The sequence below is a fragment of the Accipiter gentilis genome, chromosome 25, assembly GCF_929443795.1.
Source record: "Accipiter gentilis chromosome 25, bAccGen1.1, whole genome shotgun sequence".
Classification (NCBI taxonomy): domain Eukaryota; kingdom Metazoa; phylum Chordata; class Aves; order Accipitriformes; family Accipitridae; genus Astur; species Astur gentilis.
The window spans coordinates 6,017,280-6,043,470 of record NC_064904.1 but is presented as its reverse complement, the minus strand read 5'-3'; the positions used below and the strand labels follow the sequence as shown (position 1 = coordinate 6,043,470).

General features: G+C 42.0%; 1 protein-coding gene across 5 annotated transcripts in view; it reads left to right on the top strand.

The window, feature by feature from the left end:
• The first annotated feature begins 17,540 nt into the window (after positions 1–17,540).
• BTBD7 (BTB domain containing 7) overlaps positions 17,541–26,191 on the top strand; it is a 57,243-nt gene continuing 48,592 nt past the window's right edge. For all 5 annotated transcript variants that reach the window (XM_049828735.1, XM_049828733.1, XM_049828736.1 and 2 more), the window contains exon 1: positions 17,541–17,657. The gene's annotated coding sequence lies outside the window, so the exon portion shown is untranslated. The remainder of the gene's footprint in view (positions 17,658–26,191) is intronic.

Genomic DNA, 26,191 nt, shown 5'->3' with positions numbered 1-26,191 from the left:
TTCACCAGCTGTGGCAACAGCAGCTAAGCACACAGCAGATAACCCTAAGCAACCAAACTTCCTGAGACAGACCCTCTAACACCAAGAGATTGTCCTAGATATATATGAAATTTTAAACTAACAGTTTTCAACTTCTACTTATTTTCAGGTATTTAGCTTTGGGGTTTCATGCTTTGTACAAAAACTTCATTTTTCTCTACAGCTGTGAGGATTGGAAACTTCATAAAGTTATACTGAGATTCTCCTTTCATCTTCCAGCTACCTCCTGCACAGACCTCAGTAGCATTAATTCCTACATTAAAATGAAATCAGACACTGTCCTACAATAGCAACAGTGGCTCTCATTAACCTTACCAGGCTTGGCAATTATTTTCCAGCTTTCTATACATTCACTAGAAAATGAAACATAATCTTATTTTTCTAGCAAACCTTCCAGCTACTCAGCTGTAACGTCCAAACCACTGTCCCCCATTACCATAGCCCTCTGCTCACAATAGTGCTGCACCCTGGCTTTTACAGCCAGTCTATGTATTTTCACATAGCAGTGAACAGTATTTGTCAAAGTCCCTCCAAAAAGGTTCAGCTGTTCTTGGCTCAGCACTGGCCCTTTTGCTCCTCACTCAGTCTGTGTCTCATTTAGTGCCTGGGGATGCTCAGCCTGCTCCAGCCTCACCTACACTTTCATTGCCAGCCCTCCAGACAGTACTTATCCACCACTTATGAATACTAGGAGTTTTCTCACATGAAATTTAGATTTGAAAAGCCTTTTGCTGTTCCTAGGTTTGTTAATGGTCCCTTCAGGGTGGCAGGAGGACTTCAAACTCTCCTGGCACAGTTTATCCAGCAGCTTTCTTCTTCTCTGCTACCTTAAAAATACATTCTGTATTTTTCCCAACATAGCTGATCCCACAGGATGGTTCCTTGCTCCTTCTCTCTTTCAGACCCCTGCTTTTAAGTGTATTTGCTTTTAGACTGCTACCACTGGAATAATTTAATTTTGAGTTGCTGAGGTCCCTTCTTATATGTTCATTAGCTAGTACCATTTCCTCACATCTTAGCTGAGAGGGCAGATTCTCTAGCCACTGCTAAGGTGCTACAGGTTATATCATCCCCATCAGTGCTAGAGCAAAGCACTTTCAATTAACATACACAGAGACAGTACCAACCCTCTGATGTTGTAGTTCATTTTGTCCCTCATCTGCTCCTGGGGGAAGATTGCGGATAACAGTGTAAGGCTGTTTCAGCAGTTTTATTTCAGCATGAGACAGCTTGTTTATTTTATTTTAAAAGTTGAAGCGAGTATCCAGGAAGTTAATGCTGGGCCATATTTTCCATGGTACTCGGTTTCAGAGTATCACCTGAGGAAACCAAGCCTGCTGCACAGAGAATCATCAACCCTCCCTGGACATAGACATTGAAATCCTTAATTTAAAGAGAATGGAACATACAGAACTACAACACATGTTGAAGCTTCTCTGAAAATTACCACTCATTATCACTGATCTACAGTTTTTTCAGTCCCGATATAATTACTCCAATGACATCATTGGAGGGAGAATTTTTAACCACTCTTTTTTTTCCTGGTCTATCTGTAATAATACCCGCAGAAATAAAACCCTTCATATTATTTCTGAAAGACTATTTCTCATTGTCTTTGCTTTTTCATAGAGGAAAACATTTCAGTTGGAGTGAACCAGTTTCTGAACTCTCACTGTCATAAAAGATTAAAGATGCATCAAGATACAGAGGAATTCAAAACAGGAGTCTTGCAGCAATGTAAATTTAGGACAGTTGTACTGATGGTGTTACTTAACCAGTAGAACTATGGTGAAATTTAAGTATCTAATTTGAAAAAGAAGTAACCACAATTACCTTGGTTTTTTGGAAGGTGGGGTTTATTTTTTCTTTTCATGAGAAAATCTAGAGCAGAGCCGATTTCTAATGTTGTAACTTTCTCGCCATAGGTTTTATATTTGGAAGAAAATCAATTCTATTTCTACTGCTTGGACACATTAAAAAAAACCCTGCCTTCAGTAAAATTAAATACAATTGATATTTATAAATGTGCCTGATATCAGGAATATTCTGTTTTTCTGTAAATTGAAGATCAATAATTAGTATAGTAGAATATAGAGGATTTGGTAGTGATTCTCCTCTTATCCGCTTCTTCAGATACAGAACAACACACTTTCCAATTTGCAAATAGAAACTATTCTAATGTCTGTTTCTAGGATAGACACAAGCTAGATGTGTTTAAACATAAATTCATGACCTTTTTGTTCTGAACCTTACTGGAACAGTTGCTTCAGCTGCACAGGCTCTTAGAAGCGCTTTTGGCAAAAAAAGGCTGGAAGTGGTTTTTCTGAATGGAGCAGTGGGATTTGGCCAAACTGACCCCCAGCGTAACCCTGAACATGAATGAGCACAATACCCTACACACAGGGTAACCTGGCTCTCTTCGAGCCTCTGCCTCGGCTTTTTGTGTCTTTACAGTGCAAACACTGCCACCTGGGGACTGCAGAGCTGAGCCTCCCTCCGATTTTAAAGTGGAAAGGCTCATTAACTTCAGTGAAGTTGCTCCTGAATTACAGAGAAAGAAACCAAATGCTGGAATCAGACGGTGCATGTTTATAATCCAGAATACATGTTCATGTTTAAGAGCATTGCCAAAGCAAGCTTAACAACACTCAATTGCATTTTGAATAAACAAACCATTTACAAGCTAATTATAGATATCATTTTGCCTTGAGCATTTAATCAGTATTTGATATTCTACAGGTTGTTTCTGTGCAGAAGAAAAATTGAAGGCAAGTTCTTCTTTAACATAAACCTTCTTTTAAGAAAAGCAGCTGAATAATTCTTGTGTCCTTGAATACAGACACAAAAGTTTTCTTGTTCATAATTCTACAAGTGGTTTTATTCTGGGGAAAAAAAAAAAAAAAAAAAATAGTGTCCTTCCTCTCAACTCCAGTCTCCAGTGAATTAATCCCCCAGACTTTATTGAGGTATGTAAGTTAGGAGCGTGGACACCATAGGTTCCTTCTATTGCTGTTTTTTATTTCTTCATTGTGTAGATCTTCCCTTCCTAGAGTGTGCACCTAAGATCTGAATCTACCAAACAGATGCCTTTCTTCCTCTACTGACTTTAAGAGTGACTGTGCTCCTAACAAAGATACCTTGGTTAAGTACTGACGTTTGATGGGATGAATCTATGCCTGACTGCTGCCAGGCTCAGAAAATCAAGGAGGCTTTCACAATTGGTGTAGGCTCGCTGCACAGACCTAGCAATGTGCCTACTAATACATGAAAACTGGTATTTCTAATTACTTATGAATTTACCAGAAAGGCTGGTGCATTATATTACTGCAAGTATTGCTTCAACATTTAATAAGCCTGCTCCACATACTGTGTATACATACGGAGAAAATATGTTCTTGATTTTGTCAGTGTATTACCCTAAGAACAATAAATATAATATCACTGACATAAGAAAACAATGGATCCAATTGTGAAGATTTATAAATACTGAGGAGGAATACAAGCAAAGAAGAGGAAAGGAGAGAGAGGAGAACAGTGAGGAAGGTTATGAGGGATCTTGAGATCAAACCCTTCTGCTTTAGTTCCTATTCTGAAATCCATTTCATTTTAGAAATACCATTAATGGCAAATGGAGAAGTCATTCTCTATCAGTGTCTGTCAGACATCACTGTTAGAGGTTCCACTTGGGCACTCAGGTACTGCAGAAATTGAGAAGCTGCCCTTGCAATGATTCAGAGCCTGACTGCCAGTTTGCGTTAAGAGTTCAGGACAAGCCCACAACCAATTGTCATTCTCCACCCCAAATTGTATTTATGACATAAAGGCTGAAGAGCAACTAGGCTCAGCCCTATTGCTGCGAGACTATACAAGGGGAGAAAGAAGTGAATGATTCAGTTTATCATCAGGTGGAAAAAAAAACCCAACCCTTTGATTTACTGCCTGAACAGAGCACATAAGAAATAATGGAGAGAACTTCCTAAGTGGGCAAGTTGAGGGCAATGAAATGTTCATGTGCTTTGATCAAGAGCACAGCACTCCAAAAAGGATGACATGCTGCTACATTTTGAATCACTGTACTAACAAGGAAAACTCCACAAAATGGAATTTACTAACAGAGGACTGATTGTCTCCTACTGAAGTCTAGGTAAGTCGTACTGGTGACACCAGAGGACTCAGAGAAGGTTTCGTATGCTGTTGTGTAAACCTTATTAAGAAGGGCACCAGGTGACTTTTTAATTTGTCATTTACTTCAAGCTCAAATTGATCAATAATAGCAAAAATAAAAGAGCTGAGAAAAAGATTCCCATAATATATAAATGCATCGATCTGTTTTGGAATCAAGCATATTCAAAAGCACAAATCTCATTAAACAACATTAAATCTTCTGTTGCTATTTGAATACACACCAAGCTTTTAATTTAATTTCTTCTGGCTTTTTATCATGTCTTTATTTGGTTTAAAATCATAAGGAAATTTTTTTGTGCATGCTGTTTTGCTTTGTGTGTAATTTAAACCTGTGACAGCTTTTGGTCTTCGAGACCCATTTCACACTGTAGATGGCACTAAATCATTGCACAACACAAAGCAGACTCAAGGTTACCTACATCTGCTTGGGTATATAGTGACTTTGTTCTGGGTTTGGTCCCCTGAAGGATAAGATTTTTATCCACCTAAGTAAGTAGCATGATAAACATCTTAAAGCTTGCTTGCAACCTGAGACAAAAGATACTCTCTGCTATGCTTTTGACTAACGTATACGGTACACAACATTTTTGTTCTGTGAATTCAAACAATACAATCAACTAGTAGAAGAGCTGGAATACAGAGATTACTTGATGTGACTCTAGGCTAGGATTCCTCCAGCTGTCCTGGCATAGCTAAATGCCAGCAAAGTCCCCGTTGAAAGTCTGAACGTCTGAACGGTACATTGCTGTAAGACGGCTCTGGGACGTGCTGGGAACCTGGCAGGCAGTCTAGCCGACCAGAGACTGAATGTGGCTTCCTGGGCAGCGCAGGGGCAATAGTAGAGGATGCTGCTTTCTGTTTCTGGCCACAGCTGTTCCAGTACAAAGCAACTGCTTTTGAGAAAGGCTGAGGATTTTGCAAGTTCTTTCAATAGATATTTCTGTATATGGTAAGGACCCAAACTGGCTGCCGCTTTTATTTACAACCACAAAAATAATCAATGTATTGCTAACACTGGTAGAAGCAATGAAATGCTGAATTCCTCTGAAAACTATTCTAATCTCATAAAGGGCCTTTATTTCAATTTGGGGATTAACCTACGTCCACCAGTCAGTGATAACGTTCCCCTCAATTTCAGTGGGACAACATCAGCTTTTTGCCCTTTTACTTGAGACATCAAAATTTCAAGACTTCACCTTTAACAATATTTGACTTTTCCCTTCTGTTTAAATGAAGATGAGACTCCTTAGTTTTTCTGTAGGGAGCAGTAAGAGAGCTAAGTATTGTTTATATTTTTCCCTTGAAATCTGATGAATAAGCAAATGATAGTCTAGAGTCCTAGCTGGTTTGAGCTGGCACTGTTTAACTGAAGACGGTGGCACTGGGCCAACCCAGACAGAGGGAGGAGACAGCCCATGGTATGATTGTTCAACACATTGTATTTTGGACAAGACACAAAACTGATCCCAATGGCTGGTAGTCATTAGCTGGAGACATTCTTGCAAAATCAAGCAAGTCTTAGTACCCCGATTCATCCAATTTGGATAAATGCACTGTGCCTACTTTCAAAATCACCACACTTACTGTTTCTTTTTTCATTAGATCCCAAGAACACATAACCTTTTGGCTTTTTATTCTGTTGTGGGTAGGCATCACAAAGTAATTACCATGTTTAACTCTGGAGGATGATGTAATCCTGGGGCCCTGTCCAGAGCCAGGTCATTCATTTCCGTGAGTGATCTTTGACATCTTTGTCTTCTGCCTGCAAGGCTCGTTTTTATGTCCAAAGTTTGCTTACAGAGAATTACAGACGGAAAGTGAATTCTGCCCATAGGAATCTAAGGGCACTTATCTGGTGTGCAGCAAAGAAATGCAGACAATCCTGAGCTTGTAGAGATGATGTTAGCTCTGGAAATGCCCAATACTTTGCTGAATATCTGTACTACTCTTGGAGTCAGGTTAATACCCCCAGGCAGTGGTGTGTGGATGTAACAGCTCAGCTGCACTAGCTCCATTGCTCTGAGCAAAGACTTTTACTCACAGTGCCTGATGCTGGATGTGTCTCTCCAGAGCACAGGTTTAATTCAGCAGGGTATGGACTGCCAATAGATGTCATGCCACAAGACTACATGCTGTCCATATACAAATGACTGCATGAGCTAAACAGGCCAAACAAAACAACTCTTTAGAAAGTGAAGTACAGAGAGAATCAGACACCAAGGGGGAAAATTATCAGGATCTGACATCAATTCATTTTTGTTCTCCAATATCTTAAAAGGAATTGGTGGAGTCACTGTCCCAACAAAGGCTCAGAGGCCTATCTTTACCCTGAGACACCACTTTCACAAGCAGCTTCTACTTCCACATAACCAGGCAGCTGCAAAGGTCTACAGAAGCAAAGCTGGTCTTACCAAGGTAACACCTTCTGGCACATCAGGCTCCTTTATTTTTAAGGGGCAGAACTTGAGCCAAAAATAAATGTACATGTGGTGGGGAAAGCGAGGAGTAACAAGGCAAATGCCATATGCAGGACAGCAAGCAGTAGCAGCATACCATTTCTCACAAGATTCATAGCAGAAGTTAATTTTAAGGAGGGATTTGAAAAAAGCCTTTTGCACAGATCTCCTCCCATGTACATGGGATGGCCTGAGGCAGAGGATGAAAGTGCTTGGGAGAAAACAAAGATCAGTGTACAATGAATGTTAACTTCAAAGGCAAAAAGGGAGGCAGAGTCAAAAGCTTGAAACATAAGCAAAACCAGACTTTCAGCAAATTATTAATTTAAACCACTGTGATGTTCTATCCATTTCAGCTTACTGCATTCAGAGTTGACTTTATATGTTAAGATCTGTACCTCTACACTGCATCCAAAGACCCCTGAATCGTCAGTCAACATAGAACTACATCTGACACAGCTTAAACCTACTTCTACTTAAGAGGGGCTTCCAAGGCAACCATCTCATTCAGGTAATTGCTGTAACTCCTTCTGTTAGCTTGAACGTTTTGCATGTAATATATGCATACTGCACATTTTATATATATGGTGGGCCAGTGCGGCAAATTCTAATCGTCAGTTGTGATGACGTGGGGATACAGTCCCTCATCCCCCGCAGTTATCCTGTGAAAATAATAGGACCCCACTACAGCATATAAAAGTTCATACACGAGTTCCTCAGATCTTACCTTCATATTTAAAAGACTCATCAGAATCTAAGTGTCAATACTTGTGTGACTTTCCATCCACTTTTCCTCCTTTTTCTCTCCTAAGAAGAAACTTTGCTAACACTCTCAACGTCATCTCAGATCTCACAGTAGGGAGTCATAGGTTTTTATTAACTGTTACTTATTAGCCAAAACCTGTTAATAACATTCCATTTAGCCCTGAAATGCTTTGTGGCTTGTGTAGAATTGCAGATCTCCCTGGCATGATCAGCACCACTGATGTCAGGAAGCAAAACATGGGTCTGCCCCAGCTGTGGTATAGCCAACACTGGTCTCCTATGCACCTCTCAGGCACAGACCTTCTAAGGCAAAAAATCCTCAGTCAATGCTTCATAGCTTCCTCCTTTCCAGGACTCAGGTCTTCATGCATAGTCTGAGAGTACCTGTTGTGGTTTAACCCCAGCTGGCAACCAAACACCACACAGCCGCTTGCTCACTTCCCCTCTGGTGGGATGGGGGAGAGAATCAGAAGAGCAAAAGTGAGAAAACTTGTGGGCTGAGATAAAGACAGTTTAACAGGTAAAGCAAAAGCCGTGCACACAAGCAAAACAAAACAAGGAATTAATTCACCCGTTCCAATCGGAAGGCAGGTGTTCAGCCTTCTCCAGGAAAGCAGGGCTCCATCACATGTAACAGTTACTTGGGAAGAAAAATGCCATCACTCTGAACATCCCCCACCCCTTCCCTCTTCTTCCCCCAGCTTTATATGCTGAGCATGACGTCCTATGGTCTGGAATACCCCTGGGGTCAGTTGGGGTCAGCTGTCCCAGCTGTGTCCCCTCCCAACTTCTTGTGCACCCCCAGCTTCCTCGCTGGTGGGGTGGGGTGAGGAGCAGAAAAGCCCTTGAACCTGTGTAAGCACTGCTCAGCAGTAACGAAAGCATCCCTGTATTATCAACACTGTTTTCAGCACAAATCCAAAACATAGCCCCATACTAGCTACTATGAAGAAAATTAACTCTATCCCAGCCAAACCCAGCACAGTACCTCAGGACAGGAGCTTCTAATTAACTTACTTTGCTTCTCAAACCCTTTATTAAGGTCAGCATGCAGAGAAGGAAAGCTGGCCAGCTGGAGTAGTCTACAGAAGCATCAGCAGCTGGGGGTGAATAAGCTGCTCTTCCAAGAAGTCAGCTGCTTTTGCAGTCAAAGAGTCAGGGTCCAGGCAGCAAGCAAGGATTTAGCACTGAGGGTGAAGGAAGGCAAGCCACATTCCCCAAAAGACCTAAGACACGCAATTTCCATGGAGGAAACAAAAAGTGGCATTAACCTCTCCTGAACTGGGCAGACCCACACAATACTCTGTCCTGCTGTTCCAAGAAAAGTGCATTCAAACTCCTGGAAAGAGATGAGGAAGCCCCGCCAGGTCACTGATTATTTCCTCATGTTCTTCATCCATATGAGTGCCAAGGATACTGCTAGGAGAGAGTCTGAAGGGATCAGAAGCAACTGCAAGGTGCGAAGAGCAAGTGTGAGGCAGCAGGGGATTCAGCTTATACTCTTTTTTCTTCTTCCAGTTATGAAGTAAGGACAAGAAAGTGAGAGACACATCTTGGAAATGAGCATTTGTCTGCATAAATGGTAGCAGCAGCAGGACCTGGGTTCTCTGAAACAATGTTCTACAAATTACTGGGTAGATGTTCAGCCCACCTTGTCAAGAAGTGGGGATGGTACCTTTGCTTTGTGTTCATAAGGGTCATAAGGAGGTCATGAAGGACAGTGAATCTATTCCCTAAACATCTCAGATATCTGTATATTAATGCAAGAAACACAGAAAATAAACAAGATATGCTGGGAATCTTAAATACAATAACCCAGCTACAACTTAATTTGCACAGCTGAGTGTGGGATAATCCATGTTACCATAATATTAACATATGGATAATGATAAAGAAGGAAATGCTCAAGGTGGTGTCACAGAGACACTAAACAGGACAGATGATGCAGACAAGGCTTTTTGAGAGCAGCTAGCAGAATCAGCCAAAGCACCAGATTTGTAAATAATGGAGACTTCAGCATCTGCACATATAGTAGGCAAAAAAAGATACAGAAGAGGTTGTCCAGCAAACCCTTGGAAGGTGTTGGTGATGTGTTTATTTAGAATACAGGTAGAAGGGACCTTACTTTCCATTTGATTGCAAGCAGTAGGGAGGAATGAGTTGAGAATGTAGAGAGGAAAGGCAGCTGAGACTATGAAGTAACAGTGTTCCTCATTTTCATGAAGGGAGTGAAGAACAGGAAGATAAAGATCATGAACTCTGCTTTCTATGAAATTCAATAAACTCATAGATACTAAGGAAAATATGCCCAAGGGGAAACAGAGTCTCAGAAAATTGGTATTTCCTTAGAAAAATACAAATGGCACAGCTGCAGGGTAACCCAAAATGAAGAAAGAACCGGAGATGATTGTAACAGGAAGCCGACTTGTCTTAGTCACAGGCAATACAGCACAAACGAGGAGAAATTTAGACAAATAACAAAGGATGGGATATTCTGCACCCAGGATAACCGATAGCACAAAACACAAGAAGATAAAAAATTGGCTTACTCAATCATTTCACAGAAGACAATGTCAGAGATGCACTAAATGACAAATTAAACGTGGGTCAGCATTACACTGCTGGAGAAAAAGGTGCTTGTATTGGGTGATACACACAAAAGCATTGTCTGTGAAGTATTTGAAGGAGTCCCCTAGAGCACATGCTACTGGTAAAACCTGTGCTGCAATTTGGCTTCCAGTTTGGGACCTGTACTGCAAGAAAGATGTGAGCTAATCACAAAGACAACAAAGACGTGTGAGGAGAATGATCAAGAACTACACAACACATCCACAGGGAAACACTGAAGAAATTGGAATTGTTTTGTCCAAAAGGAGAACTGGGGGAGAAGGTGTCTGTCTTCCAGATTTGTCCTATAAAAGTAGTTGCAAAGACTAAGAGAGTAATCTGTTCCCTGTGTCTGCTGTTGACAGGACAAAAAGTAGTGAACTTAAATTGCAGAAAGGGAGATTTAGATTTGACACTAGGAAAATTTTGCTGATTGAGAGCAATCCTTTACCATGCTTAGCTCTGTTTAGGGAGGTTAAGAGATCTCCATCATGTTGACTGCTTCTTTTCAGCCTGCCTCTCCCTCTGACCGCTGGCTACTCTGCTTGTTGCTCTCAGTTGGCACTCCAAAAACTTCCAGCATCTGAAGGTGTTGTTAGCATTGCTCTTTCACTGACAATGATTGATTGCTTCATTTTTTTTTTCTAAGCCTACCTCTTTCAGAAACCAGACTCACTCGGTCTTGTCCAGACGCTACTCAGCTTGACAACAGCTTCATCATCCAGGTTTCTTTATTAAGGCAGTAGAGCAAGTAGCAGTAATAACTTTGCAAGATTCGTCCACCGTTGATCAAGCAACATCTCAGGAGGATTACCCATTCAGCAACTTGAATACAAAGAACAGGCTTTATATGCACGTCATCAGTTCTTGTATCACGTATTCTCCCACTGATCATCTACTAACATCTTTCTAGCATGAACTTCCTAATCAGTTAGTTAGTTTATCCATACATTAAGCACATAGGCAAATTGCAGTCAGTGCTACAAATTCACCTGAAACTATGTAACTTCAAAAGCTTTATCTAGGTTCCAGTGGATAACTATTTTTAACATCAATAACTGCACTTTATGACATCCAGATCCAGCTGAGTCATAGCAGGGTCTAATCAGATAGATAACTTATAGGATGGACCTGTTCTGGGTATAAATCAGGGATGTACATTAAAAAAAATATGTTGTCCATATGTTGAGCTTTGCTCAGCATGCTGCAGAACTTGGAAGGTGCAGATGGCATGAGGCAAGAAATTCCAGGAAGAGAAAGGACTGTCTCATAGCTAGGTGCTTTCCTGGGAATCCAACCTTGCCTGTGCCAAAGAATTACAGTGTAATAATCAGCTATCACTTAAATTTTTCGTAAGTTGTGGTTAGCTGTTTGCTCTTCATCCTCTGACTGCTTGACTTGAAATCTTGGTGCCAAATTTGCAAAAGAGCAGACTCACAGCTGCAACTGAACTGAACGGGAAATACGCACTGAACACAGCAGGCGCTACAGTACTGGTAATATCTGTAAGAGCCTGTGTACCTTAACTGAGCCCCCACAACAAGCAGATTCTCCACCTAAATAATTCTGTGCCTCACATTGTAATCTACAGGGTAGATATAAAGACTGTTTTTTATAAGTTCATTAGTGTTTGTGAAGCATTCAAATGCCACAGAAACGGCATTAGGAAGTTAATAACTCTGCATTTAAAGCAGAGGTTGAAGTGTGCAGCAAAGTAGGCATAGCACCATACTGAATTGGGAGGAGAGATCAATATATTGAGTAACTGCTCATTCAGCAACCATCTTACATTGTGCACATTGCTCACAGAAATGGGTCCTATGGGAAAAAAAAGGGATAATTTGATAAAGTACTAAGTGGTAGGAAAAGACCAGCAGTGCAGGTATCTGCAGCCAAGGCAAGCAATTGCCATCATCAGCAGTCCTTTGGTTTTAGCATCTTTCTCTTCACTGACAAATTACAAAGAGCATTTACCAAGGAATGCGGCCACATAATCACTTGATTATGCCCTCACCAAAAGCATCAGTGACACAGTACCATCCGTAACAACAAACAAACAGTACACCTAACAAAACCCTTTTAAGGACCCAACTAAAGGTTAATCCAAGTGACATTTGATTTACAAGGAGGTAATATTTCTTACAGGATATGCCTTGGTGATCAGACAGAGATTTTCCCTATGCATGAGCATGAGTTAGCTACATAAAGGTTACACAGGCTAAACAATTAATTTTGTGTGCTTAAATTTGAGATCTTAATTGTGTCTCCCAAGGAAGTTTGTCTAAATATAATGGTCATGGGCTGCCCAGCATTGTCAGCCCGTGGACTTCACAGACGGTTAGTTTCTGGCATAGATCAAGAGCAACCTTGTCTTCATTTCTTGAGGTGCTTGGTTGCCCCACAAACAGACATCTGTCCCCAGGCCTCCCCACCTTAACATGGGAGTCTAATGTCACTTCTTTTCCTCACGCTTCATCAAAGGCCCCTGAAGGACACGTATTTTGTGCCACTTTCCCCGTGCAGGGCCTGTTTAACACCTCCTTCAAGGTCATAGTTTGCACTTTGTTCCTGCTGGATGGAACTATTTCACCTCATCAAACTCACCAGATTTCCCAGAAGCGCAGAGTGGCTGTTTGCCCCTTAGCTCTCCCCGACGCGTGCTGATGGGGAACTTGCTTCATCACGGAACAGGCAGAGATCCCATAGCAGCTAGTTACATGGTAGTCCCCACTGCAGCTGCACCAGGGCAGCCTCCTTCTCTCCTGCTAGCAGCAAACAAAATCCTCTACCCTCACCTCCCTTCTGCTCTCTTGCCAGAACACAAGGCTTTCCTTGTCTCTGCATAATGATCTGGTGACTCAAGGAACGAGGAAAATCAGGGCAGAAAGAGCATGTTGCTGTCATTGCTGTGCTTCCACACCACCTATTTTATTCAAGGAAGCAAGTCTCTTGCTCTGCCATCACTGATTATAGAAATCCAATTATTGTGGCTTGCACATCAACTTCAGTCTATTCTTTGAGGGACTATCAGATGGTGTATAATGAACAATGTGTATATGAGTATGGCGAATACCCTTCTACAAAATTTTAAAGTAGGTTTAGGTAGCAAGAAAAGCTTAAATAGTAAGAAAGACAAGAGACAAAGAATAAAATTAGATAGCAATAGTCCAGTTCTGTATATTTGCAGAATCTCATCATTATCACTGACAAAAATGAAGCCTGTTTAGCATAATAAGCATCAGTCTTCAACCTGTTTTTCTGCCCTTGAGGATTCAGTTATTGTGAATTAGTTACCAATAAGCGGATAATACTTTAAAGTATTCTATGCTTTTCTTTAGCCATGATTTACTGCCCTGACTGCCATAAAATTGAACTGAAATACACACACTAAAAAAAAAGTCGGGATAAAGTGGACTTTAAGGATTTGATCTGTAATGCTAGAAAATCACAATTCACATTGTCATGAATAAAAAGGTACTGCTTACAGCAAACCAGAAAGCTGACATTATTCCTGCAGTAAGCACTCAGAAGTACCTTTCTGCAACATGCGGTGTGACCCCCGCTCTCACTGAAAATTACGCACATCCAGTTTTCTCACTGGTTTGCAGGAGGCTTTCTGTACCTTGCATGACCACAACTTCGAGGTAATTTGTAAATTCTCTAGAGCGTGTACTGTCATCTGAGTTTGGCATACCATCCAGCACAGCTGGACCCCAGTTTTGATTAGTGCCTCCACACAACATACAAATGCAATACAAATGCACAGTTAATAATAATAAACAGTACACATTTGGAATGAAAAGCAAATAAAACATCCAAAAGTCTAAGAAATCAATCATGGACAAAAAATGAACCAATGGAAGTGAACTTTTTTTTTTTCCGAAGCGTATTTTCTCTTCAACAAATTCTGATAAATATCCAGAGGGTGCTTCAAAGCTTGAGCTCCCTAGTGCAAATGAAGGGTAAATGAACTACCATAGACATCTGGGTTGGTTTTATTTTTAGTAAGTGGTGGCACATAATCAATTTTTCCTACTAACACTCTTGAATTTGGAGATAAAATGCAATTTGTATGTACAGTGATTATCATTAGTCAGTATTCCACAGAAGACCCTGAGAAAACATGAATAAAGCATTACATCATTCTGTATGAGCAGAGGTATTGAGAACCGTTGTGTGGCTCAGACAGTATCTCATTCTGCACTTTGTTCTAAACAGGAGATGACATTTTACAATATTTAAGGCATATGTATGATTTTGCTCATTAGGACATCAAGAGATTTTTTTAAAACAATCAAACCAAACATATCTCATTCCTGCTACAAATGGAAGATCAATTTATTTCTGAGAGCAAGATGTGAAGATTATAATTAGGTGATCAGGGAAGTGATGTGTGTGCACATGCTCTGGGAGTGTTTGTCAGATGGTATGACTCTCCTATCCTCTCATCTCAGAAAACATATTCACCTGCATGTAAATGTAATTAGCTTCCACTTCCCACTCCTCCACAGCAAGGTTTGTAACTCAGTGTTGTATAACCTGCCTCCTACACCAAGTTCCCGTGTGGCAGAAGGAGCTGGCCACCTTACTTTTGATGCACTTCCCAGCTGTCTAGCCCATGAGACCACACAGTCCCTGGAGATAATGACATTGCACTGCAGTCGAGGGGTGACCTCTATGCTTTAAAAAGTCTAAAGCAAAAGCACATGGTAACCTTCCTCACTTCCAACCTGCCAGATATCTCCCCATGTTGTTACCCGACACACCGGTTGTCTCCAAGTTATAAGAAAGAAGGTTATTGTAGCTACTGGAAGGATGATTATTGCAGAGCAAGATCTTGGCACTTTGATCTAACCATGCATTTTGACTACACTCTGGTTTATGATATTAGAATATAAAAACCATTAAAGAAGCAAACATTCAGCCTGCAAGACTTCTTTTCCTTCCTTTCTTCTCATTTTCACTACCTGTAAGGTTATGAGTCATGTTTGTTGGAGGGAAGAATGGATTTTTTCACCTACCTACAGAACTTTGGCAACAAATTCGTAACTAGTTCCTGTCATCTGAAAACCAAGTTGGCATACTACTTCCCACCAGTCTGAAAGCTCTGTGTCCTGAATCTTACTTCTTTAACTTCAACTGATTCTTATTTCTATGCTGGTCTCAGCAAGCCATTGCTAAAATTGTAACAATGATATTATAAATCATGAATGACATAGAAAGGCAGGGGTTGTCTCACACTGTTGATAATTAAGCACCTCAGCTGCCACCATTTCTCCTACCAGATATATTTAAATTAACAATTCCATGTGCATTAAAACTACTGCAGTTTAGTTTCCTATAGGTTTGTGTCTGTTGGTTGCAGCATCTGTAAGGACCTGAATGAGAAAGGGATCAATGAGTTAAAAATTTTTTAGCACAGAGGTCATAGACCTAAAACCATATATGCACAGGCAGGCAATAGGATCATATATACCTCATTCCTACAGAAAACCAGGGTAAAATAGAACTAAGCTGAATGCTGTGTATGTGGTATTCCATGATTGTGGTTCCTAATAGCAGGGAATGGAAAGCGGGTTAAGGCAGGCACAAGAAAAGAAACAGAAATAGAAGATGGTAAGGCTCTAGCAGGCAATAGCTCAAAGAGGCTGAGCTCTGCTTGCCAATCAGTTTTATTAGCTCTCCTGACAACAGCAACAGCAGCTTGCAAACACATATTATTTACAGAGCATAGTCCCCCTTGAACAGATATAAGCATAACCCTGACAGTGTGTCATCTATTAAATTGCAATTATAAAACCTCCCTCATCTCAATCTGCTACTGTGTGGGATATGGAAGTCAAAGGTTGTGCTTCTCTCGGATACTACAATATTGGAGACCGTATAAATAGCTAAGATGGTTAAACCCCCAAGGAGTACAAGATACTGTCCATCAGCCCAACTGTGTTTCTCTTCCATTTCTAGGCTGAAACCAGTAAGAATATAGTCAATAGCATGGGCAAATATATTAGAGGTTGTTTTTTCCTAGCTTATTGGTAAGCTGCTCAGTATTATGGGATGTTACACCAAGTGGTAGTTAGGGAGGTCTGCTGCATTTAGGGAAGTTAATTACAGAGATGGTTGGAGGATAGCATGATGCCAAGTGGGAGGAAGGCTCCCCTCCAGAAATGGACTGTCAGCAAAGTCAGGAGGGGATATAATCAGTCATAGCTTGCCTTTACCAACCAAGAATAATCACAGATGTGGCTTTCAGCTTGCTGAATATTTTCTGCCATGTGAATTAATCAGATTTTTGGCCCATACATGAAACTTTTTTTCTCAGACCCTCTCATACATAGACACATGGTATTTAGTTCTTTTAGAGAGCACAAGTAGTTTGGTTTACTTAAGTGGTTTTATTGTTCTAATAACAATTCGACATGTATTTTTCGTCACTTTCTCCGATTTAGAAAACAGTGATCTTATAGACATGGTGGCTGATATGTTCTGATCCTGACTGTTATCTACACGCACCCTTCTTTGAAGAAAACGTAGCAGGAGTGGTACCAGCACAGTGAGAAAAGCTACAGACGTTTTTACTGCTGGCACTTACTTTCACCTAGATGCGTGAAACGCTTATTTCTGATGCTGAGAGAGGTTATCAGAAATGGGGGAGGTGGTTGGAGTTTATTTCCAGGTGAAGAGTACATATTCGTAGCGTGAACAATAAAACTGGAATCTGACTGTTGCGTCTGTAATAAGCTCACAGCAGTTTGGCAAAGCAAGGAGCCAAACATATGCTTAAGGTAAGCAGCTTAAGGAAGTTCCAAGGACAAAGAACGCGTGCTGACAAACCACTTCTATTGCAGACACCTCTGTACCTGCGTGTAACAACCTCGTGAGATCTGTCACACAATGCAAGCAAAACAAGCCCGTCTGGGAACGGGCCTGGCGTCAGGGGCACACCTGGCGTGCAGCCTCCCCCGACGCCGGGCCTCAGCTCTCCCTCACGACACCCGGGCTGCGGGCTGGGGCCCCTCCACGCTCGGGCAGCCCCACGGCACCTCGCCCGCCCGTCCTGGCCACCCTCCATCCTGCCGGTTGGCGGGCGAGGCCCCCGAAGCCCGGGCCGACTGGAAACTGCGAAGGCTCTCAGAGTGACGCCTTCCGGCCGCTTTGCCGAGGGCCCCCGGCCACGACGCGGGAACTCCCCTTTGGCACGGGTGCCGCCACGCGTCGCCGCCCCCCTCCTCTCCTCTCCTCCCCCGCCACAGCCGTGACAGAGGACGGCACCGAACGCCAGCCTGCCCGCTCGCAGCCACCGCCCACGCGGGAAACCGCCCCGCCCCCCCGCCATGCCAGGCGCCCCCTCAGGCGCAGCCCGCCCCCGCCCCGCCCCGCCCTCTCCGGGCGGGACACCGGCGCCCCGCCCCTCCCCCCGCAGACCACGTGGCCCGGGCGCCGCAGCGCCGCTGCGCAGGCGCCGTGCCCGCTCCCCCCCCCTGCCCGGCGGAGTCTGGGGCTCCGGATCAAAATGGCGGCGGCCGGAGCGGGACCGGGAGGGAGTGGGCGGTGCTGAGGGGGGAGGATGGCGGCGGCGGCGGCGGCGGCGAGCGGCTGCCGGAGGTGAGGCGCCACGGGGAGCCGCGCGGTGAGGGTGGGCTGTGAGGGGGGCCGGGCTCGCTGTCACGGCGGCGAGTGGGACGGGGCGAGACCGCCGACGCCCCCGCGGCGGGGTTCCCCTGAGCTGGGGCCGGGTACGCGCCCCGCCGGGCCGGCAGCGTCCCGCGTCGGCTGCGAGCAGGCTCCTCCCGCGCCCGCCTCGTCGCTCCTAGCCCGCAGCTCCGCCGCTGCGGCGGTGCTGGGGTGCAGGCCCCCGCCGCCCCACGAGGCCTTCCGCCGCGGGGAGCGGCCCTTCTCCTCCCGCCGCTCCCGCGGGCGGCCGGCCGGGCCCGGCCGGCAGCCGTCCCCGGTCCGCGGCGCCGGCAGCGGCCTCGCCTCTGCCCCTTCTCGCCGTCGGGTCCTGCCGTAACGCCCCCCTCTCCCCCGCGGAGCGCTCCCTCCCTGCCCGGCCGGGGTGGTGTGGTCCTCCGGCCCTGGGCGGCAGCGGCCCCGGCGCCGCTCCCCGCGGAACCCTCGGGCGGGTTGTTGGAGTCGCCTCCCGCAGGAGTCAGTGCGCGACCGGGCTTCTGCTCCTGCTGCTGCCGTGCTCCCCTTGTGTCCGGCCAGGGCGAGAGCGACCGCACTCGCTCGCTGTGGGCCGCGGGGCTGCCGCTTGTGCACCCGGCCGTTCGGCCCGTCCCTTGGCAGTTCCTGCGGCCTTGAGATTGCTGCCGCCCTGGGGTGTGGAGCTTCGTCTTGCTCCGCTCCACGTAGGTGTTACCGTGGTGTTCCTGGAGAAACTTGGAGAGCTTTGGAGATGATGTGCGTGCTCGTGCCTCTGGAATGTTCCTGCTGCCGGTTGGGATAGTGCTTTGCTGTTGGTTCGTGCTTCTGCTTGCTCTCCCCTGCCATCCCATTCGAGGCCCTTGGGTGAAGGATGACACTCGTGTCAAGTGCTAACATAAACTATGATAGTAAGATAATAAAATACGTGTTGATACAACGATACTTCGTTTGGGTGGGAATTTAGCTTAGGGAATGCAGCATCACTCAAGGCTTTGCTCCAAACCGGTGTAACGTAACACACCACTCTGAAGTGTTTGGCAGATACACCACTGGGATGTGGTCACTTCAGGTTTTACCACATATTGCATGCTCTGTTTTCATTTAGAAATGGAGAAAATAAAAACAGAAACTCAGATACAAAATGATAGTGCTCATAACTTTTTTCGAGGCACTGAGAAGCTCGATGAGTTAAAGTTTATCCTCTTTGTCTGAAAGATGTTAGGGAAGAGGATTAGTCTTCTAGGATTCTCCTTTATTGTTTCAGATGTAACCTGCGGACCACTTTCATCCTAGTGCTATATTAGTATGCTTCTTTACATGGGGAGGTGCAGGGAGGGGAATTCCTTTTTAGATCCAGTGAGTTTAGATCTCTCTCTGTTTGAACCTTTTTCTTAAGAAATCAACGAAAATATTTCTTTCTCCTTTTTCCCCTCTTCCCCTTGTTGACTAAGAGTCTGCTGCCAACAACAAAGTTAATTCCATAGAGATTATTTCTGAAGATGTGAAGGAAGTGGTTTTTAGTAATGCACAGACTTTGTGGGCTCTGGTGTTTAAAAGGCAAGGTCTGAGTGCTTATTTTGTAGAATATCAGGATGAAGGTAGTGTATTGGAAAGGTATGGCTTGTGATGTTTTCTCCCTTCTTGGAATAATCTAATTCTAACTAGTCTTAGTTGATGGACCAAAGCATAACTGAGCCATTTAAGAACTTGCTACTTTGCTGGATCAAATAATGTTGTGTAAACGTTACTATCTGTTCATGCTTATATGTAAACCTCTGATGACTGTCCTGGCGAATAAAGCTTGTATCTGAAGTTACAACATGAAGCTGCTGATTGCTCTCTTTTTTATTCAGATTTAAAGTTAGACTCGCATAGTTGGACTACGTACAGGTAATCTTGGAAATAGAGTTCAGTATTTTGTGTAGAATGTACAGCCAGTGTTTATTTTTGTTCTTTGGAGATGAAAAAAGCTATTGAGTCCTTTGTATTTCGGCTCAGCTGTGTTAAGCATTGTTTTACTTGCTTTCAAACTTTAGCCAATATATAAATGGGTTTGACATTCTAATCTAATTTTGTGTGTTTAAACATATAAGGAGCACAGACGTGAGTCATCTTGGATCATTTTCTGTGGCACTGTTGTAATTGCTGGCTTTTTTAAAATCCTTGCCTCTTACTAATGTAAGTGAATTTTCTTCGTATGTCCAGATTCCCTTGCTGAGTCATAGATACAGTAGTGGTGTAATGCTTACAGCTAGCATTGACTGATTTGCAAAGAGTCATACATGAAAGAATAGAATTATTTTTATAAGCTCTCCTGGAAGACTTGCATGGACTTGACATAGTGATTTATTTATTTATTTTATCCCCCCCCCCCCCCCCCCCCCCCCCCGCCTTGGTTTTCAAGCTTGTCCAAGAAGCTCAAAACTTTGTGTTGTAAAGGTATGTTGCTCATTGTTAAATTATAGTAGAATGTGCTGTCTTTGCAGCCAGCTCTTTGAGTATAATTCAGTGGGGCTGTCAGAGCTTGATGAATAGACTTACAAAATATTGAGTCTTCATTCTGAAAGCAGCCTTTCATGTTGCTGCATACACAATGTCAGGTTTACAGCTGTCACTGATGACAATTAACCAAGGGGCTTGTAGGCAATGAATTCTAGGCTTGGACAACGTCGTCTTCTGTCCTGCTTGCAGGCTGCATTGGCATTGTGTCTTGTGGTCCTGCACGTGGCCGTAGGAGGAGGTGTGACACTCGCCCTGTCCCTCCTGCCACCCTGATGCTAGTTTAGTCTTGACATACCAGACCACATGCAAGAAAAGGGGAGTGTATTCTGATGTCTTGGCTGCACAGTGATGTCCAAGATAGTTGTGGCTGGCTGCCTTTCAGAGACAAAAAGTAAGATGAATCAAAACATCCTACAGACATATCACATGGACTGCATTTAGTTCACGTTAATCAAAGAAAAGATGTATAAATAAAATGTGAGATTGCTCTTAAGAAGGAATAACTATGCTCGTAATAATACTAATGAGAATCTGACTGCTTTTATGGCAAGTATTGATATAAAACTGCGAGTTTCAGTCTTAACTCTATTTTTTTTTTCTGAATGTGTTTACATAAGTTTTGTTTTCTGTTACCAGATCAGTGGCTTGTACCATCTTTTCACACAAGTCTGGAAAACTGATGCACAAACTTTAATGTGCATGCAGTGGACACTGGGAATCCTAGTTCAGATGTGAGTGTTAGGTGAGCTTCCAGTGAGTCATGTAGTCATTGATCTGTTTCATTACACAGGTTCTTTGAAGAATAAGGCTTGTCAATGTATCTTTAAATCTTTGGACAAAAGCTATTGTGAATTTTTAGAATGCTGTTTCATATGTTGACTTACCAGTATGTCTGAACTATAACAAGAACAGACTGCAGATGCAAAGTTTGATGCTAGTCTTGCATTTTGTGCCTATCCAGTCTGTCCTGCATGTCTCCCAAGAAGGATGCCAATTGTAGTGATGCCTTCTGCATAATGAGTGGATGCTAGGAGATCAGAAATCCCTGTGTGTTTTATGTAGAAACAGTGAAAATTGTGTGTTTGGGGGAGTAGAAAAGGGCAAGAGGAGAAATGTACAGAAAGGAGTTGAATATCAATGGTGGCATATGCAACACATTTCATACCTTGCTGTCTGAAGTTCTGTAAAGTCTTAGCATTATGCTTTCATCTTATTCTCTGACTGTGGTGTTTTAGTTTCCAGTGTTGAAACAAAGAGATCAGATCATGTCACAAGTTCACCTGAAACTAAAGGGGATCTGATGTCTGTCATTCTCTGTCCTTGGGACTATGGCAGATAGCTTTCTTGCTTTATAAGGATGCTAGTGAGGTTCTTGATAGATGTTTAGTGGCAATACTGGCTTAAACACTTGCAGTCCACAGCTGCTTTTTCCTGCTTCCTGCACAGTCGCCTCAGCTGTGCTGGTAGAGCTGTTTATATGGCTTCACTCTGAAGCACTGCAGGAAACTGATCTGTCTGAAAAATAAACCACTAAACCACAAAATACCTTCAGATCAGGTCCCTAATCTGGGTCATCACATTGCTGTGGAAAGTTTGTTTGCTGGCACAGTGTAGAGGCAAGGTCACGTTGGTAAAGGGGACCTTGGGGTGAGACTGTGTTGCCTAAAGTGTTTTGGATTGAAGTACTTACTTAACTGTATACTTAGTTAAACTTACATCTCATTTGATTGGTCTATTGGGTGTTAGTGTTATGCAAGGTTACACTGAACACTACTGAATGTATACTTTAACAACTGATGGGCTTGCAAGCATGTGTTCAGCCTGTTGGGGCTTTTCTGTCATCAGTGGGTTTAAACTATTTATCCAAATGAAAAATAGGAATTATGTTATACCAGACTGATAAAGCATGCAAAAAGATTTAACAGCAGGCGAAACTGATTAAGAAGAAAAAACCTTCAGTAAGGTGTGGGGGTGTAACATTTGGGGGTAACATTTTCCTGAATCAGTTTCTAAGTTTCAGTAGTATCTTCTAGAGATCTTGCTTTATTTTTCAAACTTGACATTCTAACACTAGCTGTTATCTGTATAAATGTCTGATGATTTTGTAAATCCTATTTGATCTCTGTCATCAAATCTTGTCTGAATTCAGTGGTCATACTGTATGTTCTGTATGACACTCAAACTTCATTTTATGTTCAGTTCTTCCTGTATTAGAAAGACTGGATTTCTTTTTCTGTCCATCTTTGCTTTTCTTACCTATCATATCCTGTTTCCAGTCCACTATAGTAAATTGTAAAGGATAGAATTTAATTTTTTAAAATCTCTCTTAAAGAATCTCTTTCTAGTACTGCTGTTAATGCCATTCCCCATCTTCTTAAAGAGCCTTTTTATTTCTACTCTGTCCTCTTTGATACAAGAGTATTTCAGTATGCTAACTTGCAGCTTCTAAGATGAATCTTCTTCCTGGCATTCTCCATCACTTCAGATCCTCAGTGTTATCTAGTGAGAAGTGCTTTAGAGATAGATCAAGCTAGTTAATTGTATGCAAGATTATTCTCTAATTTGGAAGCTTTGTCCAAGATCTGTTAAAACTCTGTTTCAGGGTAACTGTCAAGCCATTTTACACTTCTGCTGATGATAATGATGGCTAAACTCAAAGGAGTTTGTTGAAACAGCAACGTAGTAAATGACTGTTGCTTGGTCTTTTAGTTGAGCATATTGTTTTGTGACCCAATGCTTGCAGAAGCTCTGTGTCATCAATAGAGCCGCAAAATGTATCTGTGTGTGTTTTAGACTTTACCTTGGGTCAGAGAAGACTGTTTTTTCTTATAGTCCAGAACTGAGATTTGAATCAAGGTTTGGAATACAAAGAGCAAGAATACCAAGGTCTTGTGAAGGCATCAAACCTTAGTAAAACTATATCTATTTATACGCAAATTGAAGTATTTTTTGGGTGACCAGGTAGATCACATTGCATTCATTAGTAAGAAGTTGGAATGCTGCTTTGTTTATCATCATCTGCTACGCCAGATCTCTGTGCTGCAGTGAGGTATGTAAAACTTCTATGATGAGTAGGTTATTGTAATTGCTTTAAAAATAATCAGTATGAGTGATGAAAGTTCCTTTTCATACTTTTTCTCCTGACCCCAATATTGGAAATGCTGCTTGAGAGCTGACTAAAAAGGCTTCTGAAATAATAAATCCAACTAGAATGCAATGAGACAATATTTTCTGGACTGATGCTGCCTTATTCTTTCAGCTTTTTTGATCTTCTGCTTTAGCTTTGTTCTCATGATGACTCTTGATGTTTAAGGGGGGGGTGGGGGGAGTGGTTCCTTGACTATCGGAACTGAGGAACTGGGTTTGCTGTGGATTTGGTGATCTTTGACTTCATATAGGAAGATGCAATTCCTATTTGAAGCCTTTCTGCTGCTGTGATAATTATAGTACTAATCCATGTAAACGTCATAGTGTTTAATATGAGGTTGTGCTGGAGTACTTTGTATAAGTGGAGGCATTTAGAGGTTTTCTTTCATGTACCTAGATGTCTGTTTCTTAAAATACATAGAAGGTTAACAAGCTCTGAAGCTGTCTGTGATATTTAACTGAATGACCAGAAGATTTAATCTTGGAGAAGGGAGGAGTGTAGGCATAGACATAGTGGAATTTTGTATTATCCATTAAAAAAACCACAACCAACCAAACAAAAAAACCCCCTCCCCGACTAATCAAGCATGGGAATACATTAAAAGCTGATGTCCTGTATTTTGGTTCACCCTCTAAAGGGCATCTCAATTTTAGATTTCTTGAGAGGTGAAATGAAATACATAGAAAATCTCTAGAATGTGGGCAGAGAAGATCATATTAATAAGTTCATTAATTTCTTTAAAGTCCATCTAGTAGTGACTACAGTTCACTGAAATACAATCGAATTACTTATACTCACATTTTAAATTGAAGATATCATTGTCAGTCTGTAATGAGGTACTTCTGTGAAGTTTTTGAAATGGGTTGTTATTGTACTTCAGGCACACTAGCATGGTAGAAGAATGCTGATTTGACAAAATGCACACTTGAGACAGGAAGTGTTGTATTATTTGATGTAGCAATGGCCCTGATACTGAACGAAGAAGGATATAAGCTGTGTCAGTAGTTTTCAGCTCCTGAGAGGCAACAGTTGTTACTGGTGAGCTGGATGTAAGCACAATAGTTCTTGCAAAGGAATGTATAGCACAGCATGAGGAGTTGCTGGTCACTGTCACTGTGAATCTCCCCACCTTCCCAATGTACTAAGCATCTCCATCTCTCTGCAGTTTATTTTCATGAATGATTTGGGGATTTACCTTATCTAAATTTTGGATTAGAATGTGTGTTTACTGCCTCAGATTCTCAAATCCCAACTTGGCTGACTTTTCTTTGGTATAGCCAAAGATAATATTTAAGAGAATAATTTTCTGTCCCTGGTTTTTTTTTTTTCTTCTTATAAAAAGATACATTATTTGGATCAGAAAGTACCTCCTGCTTCTTACTTGGTCATTAAAATCTTTGTAGGGTTTAGTCCTTTAATAAAGACTTCTGGAAATGTGCATTTGGACTTGAAATGCCAGAATATCCTTCTAGCATAGTAAGGTTGCCATACAGTATAAGATTATCTCCTCTCTGATAGTACTTCGTAGTTCTAGACACAAACCTGAAGATTTGGTAACCCCTGGTAAAGTGACTCTTGTATGTATTTCTGCACTGAATCAAAGCTGCTTGTCTTTAACTGCATTTAACCAAGAACTTTTAAGCTGTAACCTGGATATTTACTATTTGAAGTTAGGTTTCAGGCTTAAATTACAAGGCTTCTGAAAATGATGTTACTGAGAAGTACAGTCCTAAAGCAAACTTTCAAAAAGATCTGTCCATACTACGCAGGGCTCTACCATTTTAAGGAAAATAGAATTTGTTTTGTCTTCTCTAAGTTTCTCAAGATGTTTGAGTTTCTCTGCTGAGAACATCTAAAGTAATTTCATTGCTGCATAGTTCCTCAGCTGATTATTTGTTCAAAATTTGCCAATGTGGATTAACAGACTTGTGCTGATCTAAATGTTTCCCCACCACTATCTTGGGGATCTGCTTCCCCTTCTCTGACTTCCCTTCTCCCTCATTCTGTTTTTAGCTACCAACTTATTTTTTCTGGAGAATTAAATTAAAAAATGTCATGTTTTGTGACTGGGTTTTACCTGCATCAAGGCTGTATTAAGCACTAGTGATCTTCAACAGTAGTGAGAGTGCTTGTTTAAACATCTTGTGAATCCGAGTTTCTTCCCTGTTTTAAATGTGGAAGGAAATGGAACTTGCCTTTTCTTTTTTTTCCACATATACAAGATTAACTTGTTTCCTTTAAGTTAAAATTAACCTTTTGTTAATCTGAAAACTGATCCAGCTAAAAACTGTTGTTGTTCATTGAATATGAATGTGCAAGTAGAGAATGGACAGTTTAGTGGGAATGATCATCTGGGTAGAGAGAGAAGTGAAAGTGGTCATAATGTTGACTTTTTTCCATATATTGATGGACTTCTCAGATAATGGAAGAATCAAAGGAGGTTTGATAAATATAGCACACACTGGCAAAGGCTTTTCTTTCTGCATTTTGCCCTTGCTTTGAATGTGAAAGGGTAGTAGTATTAAGGTCAGTTGTGGACAAGAGAGAAAGATGAACAAAACTTGGTCTAAAATGAGATTAAGAGCAATGGGTTGTTTTAATGGTGTATATCCTAATTAGTACAATCCAACAGACTTTTGCTTTACTTCTAAAATTTTTCTTTGATTTCTTTGAAAAAATCTATTGTTTTGGATGTTCTGGGGCAGCTGAAAAGCTTCAAATCTTGTGGAGGGAGAAGGAAGAGTTAAGGCATATCATCAGTCTGCTCAAAGGGCAGATTTGCTTTAGCAAACAGTTAAATAAAAAACCAACCCACGAGCTCTCATAACTGTGCAATCTTAAA